A 7989-nucleotide genomic window follows, 5' to 3' on the forward strand; every position below is an offset into this window, starting at 1 on the left:
GTGATGTAATGCTTAAATACACACATAAGGCTATTCCTCAGCATTTCGGGAATAACCCCAGACCGATCTAAAAACATACTTATATTCACCACGGTATAACACGCGTATGCATGGAAAGATTATCTCTTTTTTGTAGGGGTGCACCGATATATCGGTCGGGTATCGGTATCGGCCGATAAGTGCCTTGTTGACTGCCATCGGCCTATAAGCTCAAATTTGCCCATGGCAGTGGCCGATAAATATCCGTCAATTTGTGTCGCGTCAATCTGGTCCACACGTTCAAACTTTGAAAAAAGTTTCAGTCAAGCGACCTGCACAAACCCGCCCCCACACACACGCTACTGCATCAAAGTTACTTATGATTAACAAAGGCATTCGTTTTGTGGCATTAATTAACGTTACATATAGTTACACGTTCAATAACAGCATATTTACCCGACCATATAGCATTGTTGGTCATTCATATTTCAGTTCCTTCCTTTGCTCAGAGAGCCCGTACTGAATTGTACCCATTCTGCAATCTGTTAATAACGTTTTCAATCAGACAAATGTATAGAAAAGCTTTTATTATAACATTCGTTGCAGTAAAATCATTATGCCTCGTTTGGTCATCCTGCATCCTGCATCCTGGTAGTCTACTCGTGGCCGGCGGCGAGCTAACATTATTAGCTACGGTAGGTTTGTTGTTGATCTTGTGTAAATCAATGGCGGACTTCCCGGAAGTAAAAAACAAATAAGCGCTTGCCGATTGGTGGTAAGAACAGCAGAGGCGGGTGCAAGCGGTGTGACGTAATTGGCAGAATCGACTGTCAATCAAAATTGTTCTGTTGCCATCTACCTGCATTGCTTTGGTTGAGAGAGATAGTGCTCTTATTAAAACTGATAAACAAGTCTTGAGCAAGACAAGTTAGTCTGTTAGGTTATGAAAGCCAGTGAGTATTGTATGACTCAGACTTCAGCAATAATCATGACTCATGAGCATTATAAAATAAAAACACACATGGCATGGTGGAATTAATACCATAAACATATTTCTTGATGTTTCCTTTTTTTAAGTAAGTAAAGAGGCCTATGTATCGGTGAGCACAATTTGTAACACAAAGAGAGACGTGTAGCCTATTTATTTATTTAATATTTTATTTATTCATTTTATTATTATTATTTTATTTGTTGCCATGCCTAAAATAATAGTCAGGCATAGGGCTAAAACATTTTCATAAACAATAATATCCATTTTTGTTATATGGTTATAATAAAAGCTTTTCTATACATTTGTCTGATTGATTGATTGAAAACTTTATTAACAGATTGCAGAATGGATACAATACAGTACAGCTCAGTGGACTGGAGGATGAAGACCAGAAAAAGACTTTCGGCTTTTTTACATAAGGGTCCTCTATTTTCAATTCATCAAAACATTTAGAGACATACAAATATACAGTAGTTTCATAAAAATATATATATATTATATATAAAAAAAAATTATAATTATATTTGTTTTTGCCACAAATATCGGTATCAGTATCGGCCGATTGTGTTAGTATCGGTATCGGTGGCAAATTTTCATATCGGTGCATCCCTACTTTTTTGCATCTTGACCGGAAGAAAGTCACTGTCAAATGACCATAGTATTGTATCCATAGCTATAATATAGAATATAGTTATAGCTCTACAAACAAGGTGACGGACTCCTATCTTTTAAAGTGTGGCAGTGTATAGATGGGGCCCAAAAACAGCATGGCACCCGATTTTTAATACAGTATATCTATATTTTTATCATGTAAAAGTTTATATATAAAATCTGCAAATGGATTGTGCAAAACCGCTCCCAATGTAATATTTTCTTCCCCATCTTACCACTGAGAATCTCTTGAGCGGGATTTCCAAGAGTCTTGTCTGTAGTTTAGCTCCACTCTTCTCTCCAAGCTCCTCATAACCTTGGATTACAAACCAGTCTGTGTCCTTTTCTGAAACTGAGAGAACCATCATATTTTATTTGTTTATTAAAAAAGATCGCCATTAGCTGATGCCAATGGCACCAGCTAGTCTTCCTGGGGTCCAAAGTCCCACATATCAATATATACTAGGGCTGCAACGATTAGTCGACATAATCGACGACGTCGATTATAAAAAATCGTCGACGAGAAATTGTTGCGTCGATTAGTCATTAAAAAAATAAAAATAAAAATAAAAATAAAAAGAAATTATTTAATTTTTTTTTTTTTTTTTTTTTTGTGCACTACCTATCTTTGTGAGAGTGGCTTCTCAGGGTTCCAGACAACATCATAACATGATGATCCCATAGCAAATTTTGGACATTGAAAACATTGTTCCCCTGCAGGACATGATGATCAGACTAGACACACAATACATTACACACACACTCCTCTCACTCACACACAGCGATCAGAGTAAGACACACACATACACACTCCTCTCACTCACACACAGCGATCAGAGTAAGACACACACACATACACACTCCTCTCACTCACACACAGCGATCAGAGTAAGACACACACACATTCACACTCCTCTCTCTCACACACAGCGATCAGAGTAAGACACACACATTCACACTCCTCTCACTCACACACAGCGATCAGAGTAAGACACACACATACACAAATTACACAGTACACACCTCTCACTCACACAGCGATCAGAGTAAGACACACACAAATTACACAGTACACACACTCCTCTCACTCACACAGCGATCAGAGTAAGACACACACACATACACACACACACGGACTCCTCTCACACACAGCAAAGTTATTTAAAGTACACTTCCACTTTAATTTGTATTATTTAATTTATTTATCTTGTTATGAGTGATTGCTGTATTGTTCTTCAAATACATTTTCATTTAAAGTGGCTTAAAGATCCAAATTCAAATGTTTCATGAGTCATTATTTTAATTTGCTATGGGATCATCATGTTATGATGTTGTTGTTTGGTCCTGACAAGAGTCTCAAAGTCTGGGGTGATGGTAGACAAGCAACTCTGAGGTCATGCTCAATGTTCAATCTGTTCCTCTGCTCTGTCTTCAGCTGGACCAGAGCTGAGAAGCCACTTTCACAAAGATAGGTAATTAATTTTTTTTTTTTTTTTTTTTTTTTTGTTTACATTGGTTTTCGATTAGTCGACTAATCGAAAAAATAATCGGCAGATTAGTCCACTACCAAATTAGTCATTAGTTGCAGCCCTAATATATACACATACAAATATACATACACATGGGATACATGTATACGCTACATGTATACACATACACATCAGTGTTTCCCTTTATGCATTCAGCTGCTTATATGCCGCCGCTGCTGAATTAGGACCGCCGCTGCTATGAACTAGACTACCCCCCGGGAAAAGAGATTATTCTTTAAATTTTTTTTTTTATCATTCCATTTGGGCTGTGGGGGGTGCTTAATGTCTGAAGGAGTCGACTGAAGGCTTCTTGTCCTCTGCGAAAGCATGTAATTGGTCCACCAAATGGATACATCTTGATATTTGTCTACTCTAGTGTGTTCATTAGACAGGTGAAATCCTCTTTCAGTGCCTCTGTGCCCGTTTTCTTAGGCAGTTAGCCTCGCTGGTATGCATGCCATTAGCGTTAGCCACGCTTATAGGCCTCTTTGCTTTTGGAAAGAGTGACAAAAATATATATATATATATTGTGCATTTGACTAAGAGGTTGGCAGTTGACTACGGCTCCTTTCGATTGATTAGTCGACTATTCGACTAGTCGTGATCAGCCCTAGTAATTTGTAATCAGATTTGTTATTTGACTTTCCACAAATCTCACCCCACTTATTGTCTAGTGAATAATTCCATATTTACAGGTGAAAACTGACGGAGGAACAGGCTGCAGGGAGACCATCTGGCCGCTTGTATGCGTCTCAGCATCAATGGGCCCCTACCAGTGAAGTCTCCTACCAAAGAGCCCTGGAGCTTTTCTTTCAAAAGCCCAGGAAAATGAAATGCTCTAAGGCAGAATGTAGCCTATGCCACTGAGGCTTCTTAGGTGTAACGTGCTGTTGTAGTGTTATGATTTGTGTATGTTAGACAGTTAGTATGTTCTATGTATCTATGTCTATGTTTTCTATTTCTATTATCTATTAAATCATCTATATCTATGTTCAATACAAATAGCGTACTTTTTCTTACGTGTGAGGCATGTCATTAATCTTGACATTTACCCTGATTACAACTACACTGCAAAAAATGTAATCTTATCAATTGAAAATATCTTGTATTTGGTACAATGAGGCCCCGTTTAGACGGAAACGCTAGCAGGTGAATCCGCAAAAATATTTTTTCGGATGTGCCTTTCGTTTATACGGAAACGGCGTTTTTACGGGGTGAAACCGCAAAAAAGTGAGACTACCTTCCAGGGTGGAATTCCTAGAAACGCAAAAGCTTTGCGCTCTCGTCTAAACTGTCAAACCGTATAAATCTGTTAAAACGATGACGAAAGGGTTGTCACGGCTCTGGTCGCGCATACTGCTTACGTCACAGGTAGCAGGTATGCGCCAGTAGCCGAGACGTAAACAAAGCAAGTATGTCTGACTATATCAACGGAGATCACCTGAAGGCTACATTGGCAGTACTTTTAACCCTTTCACTGCCACACGACAGAAGGTTAACCCTTTACTATCACACAACCGGCTGTCGTGTGGCAGTGAAAGGGTTAAATACACAAGAATCTGTCCCGCGGCGTGAGTGAGAGAGAGAGAGAGAGTGGACCCACTGTCTGTGAGTGACTCTGCTTTGGTCCAATCACATTCCCCATCCACAGTCTGCGAATCAGAGGCAGAGTAGGGCGGGTCTTCACAGCACGTCATGTGACATATGCGCCAATCGTGTGACAGCGGGCTCCGTCGTTACAGCGTCGTCTGCACGGAGAATTCCACCCCAAAACGCTCGTCTAAACGTAAAATTAAAAGTGAAACCGCAAGACTACTTTTGCAGTTTCTGTTCACAAAACGCTCGTCTAAACGTAGCCTAAGTCCAATATTGAGTAGAATTATCTTGAATTATCTTATCCCACTGGCAGATAATTTAGGTTTTTTTTCTGAATTTGGTCAATGTAACAAGATTAAAATGTTCTTAAAACAAGATTAAATTGACCAAAATCTAAAAAGAAAAAAATAAGCAAAATGCTCTGCCAGTGGAATAAGATAATTCTACTCAATATTGGACTTATTGTACCAAATACAAGATCTTTTCACTTGATACAATTTCATTTTTTGCAGTGTACAAATATGCAGCTACCTGGGCCTCCAGAGCACTTCTAATGTCAGCGGACACACCAAAAACATCCTAGCAAATTCACACGCACATGACTCCATGAACATGAATAACAATTCTAAGATAGTTTTAAGTTATTTCTCTGGCAGCGTGCGATAATATGGATTCTGGTAGCACGTGCGCACGCACAAATTTGGATTCCGGCAGCGTTCGCGCAGCACAGCACCGCTGTTGAATTTCTTTTCAGGGGAAACACTGAATCCACAACTTCCACAAGGGTAAATTCATAACCTCACACATCTAGAAACCTAAGAATATTGTATCTATGTTGCAGAGTCTTCAATCTCTGGACCAAAAGATTTCCCTATGGATTTATTCCCAACTTTGACCAGGGACCAGCCATATTCAGGAGGGTCTACCGGCTAGTGCAAGACAGTCAAAGCTATTCCCTTTATAAAGAGTAATGAAACATTTATTATTTTATTTTCCATCTATCAGACTCTTCAAGAATGTATGTTAAAATACCTCACTTTATTATGGTAAAGGAAAATCACAGATTGGGGCTTAATGGAAAGAATGAGAGGAGGGAAAGCTATGGACACAGACATAGACAGACAACTGTGCTGCAACAGAGGAAAGACAACAAGAGAAAATAAAGACAATAAAAAGAAAAGTAACATACTGGTCTCCTGAGGGTCTGTGGGCTCCTCCTTCAGCCCAGTGGACATATCCATGGTTGAGTCTAGTGTGTCCTGAGCCTCTTCTCTCTTAATCATCAGTAGGTCGCTGGGTGGATCTGGAGCAGAGGGAGACAGCAACTAAGTACTTACAGTAGCATGGAAAAGTATTTGGCCACTTTCTGATGTCCTCTGTAATTACATCCTCCTTCCTATTGACCCAAGATGGCGGCGCATGCACAACGCGAAGGGAAACAGCAAGCGCTCAGGGGCTAGGGAGGCAGAACGGTCGTCTGGTAATCAGAATGTTCCTGGTTCGATTCTATTGCTGTCTCCACAGTATAGACGGGGACCATCACTTTGGAGTCATTAGACAAAAAGATAAGCAATATAATACATTTTAACGTGCGAGAAAAGCAGCAAATCAAGTCACTTTGCTTTGATTTCTGGCACGTTAGACATGTTTCTTGGTAGCAGATAGGAATTTAAGAGGGTAGATCTGGGGCAGAGGGAGACAGCAAAATAAAGTGCACCAAATAGTTAGGCTACATGTCAACAGAGTTTGATGAAATTAAAGAATGAGAGACAAAGCTATATGGAGACAAAGACATACAAATATGATAGAGCAGAGGAAGGAGAAGACAGAATCAAGATAAGAGAAAGAAAGGTAACATACTGATATCCTGGTGGTCTGTGGGCTCCTCCTTCATCTCAAAGGAAGTATCCTTGGGTGGGTCTAGCGTGTCCTGAGCCTCTTCTTTCTTAATCATCAGTTGGAGCAGGGTGTCTACAGGTATTAGTCAATTCAGATTAAGACCTTTTAATGCCACGGTTTAATTACATTTACGTTTTTTATAAAGAAAATAAAGCAGTAGCCTATCGGTTAAATTTTTAAAGCTGATAATTTGTTACATCCCTACAGTATATATATATACAGTATATTGAGTATATAGTATCATTCTTTTTTCTTGCATATAGGTGCCTTCACTCAACGCGCAAGAGTGCTTGGCTACCTACCAAGAGAGACTGGTCATTTTAATAATAAATTTTTTTTATATATAAAACATTTCAGTTTAGGGGGCCCCCTGGTGGCTTCGGGGGCCCTATGCAACCGCATAGTCCGCGTATGGCAAGAAACGGCCCTGTGACTTAATACATTTGTTTGTTAAATTGTTAATTGTAGCTCAGCAAATGGCCTACTTGTTTGCGTGATCTGGCTGGATTATCAAAACTTTGAAACCCAAGAAATATGGGCTGGTTACTGGTTAGTTTATGTTAAGAATGTTAAACTCTAATATGAATGCAATGTTGTCAGTGCTTTTTGCTGTGGCACAAACAACATTATGCCAATTACATTGGTTGTTTATGTTTATAAATTATGTTTATAAGATTGTTTCATAATAATTTACAGACATTTTATTATTTTATTCATGTTTATACATGAAACATTTAAGTTATTTATTCATGACCCCCAGGGGTGCGTTGCTCATGGGACGGGGTTACCGGCTCTGTGAGCAGAAGCACGCGCACATGCTTTTTTTTTGGCAATCGAAGCTTCGGGGCCGAGCTTCGATTTTAATTCGAAGCTTCGAGTTTTAAAAAAATTTATTAATTTTTTTTTATATATAATTTTTTTTATCTTATGTTGTGGGACTTGTACAGCACTTTGGTAAACTTAGTTGTTTTTAAATGTGCTCTATAAATAAAGTGGATTGGATTAATGAATTAAGTAGCCCATTTCGTGACTGTGACGCAGCCAACACGGCTGTGTGATTTAATTCAAGGTGGATCGCTGTTGTCGTTTGAACAACTTCAGATTTCATGGGAACTACCAATCCCCCAAATCAAGAATGTTTAAGATGAATGAAGTAAGATTTTGATTATTTGAAATATGGCCTGTGTAGACTAAACTATGCACAGAATTATGTCAGTCTACAAGGTCCGGATTCTACATGGTCCGGCAATGTAGACCTTGTAGACTCCACTACAGACCAATTATCAGTGAATGTTCATGCATTTTTAAGAAGGGCTACTTCCACAAAAAAACAAGAACTCACCA

Source organism: Notolepis coatsorum (assembly GCF_963971535.1).
Source record: "Notolepis coatsorum genome assembly, chromosome: 11".
Taxonomy (NCBI): domain Eukaryota; kingdom Metazoa; phylum Chordata; class Actinopteri; order Aulopiformes; family Paralepididae; genus Notolepis; species Notolepis coatsorum.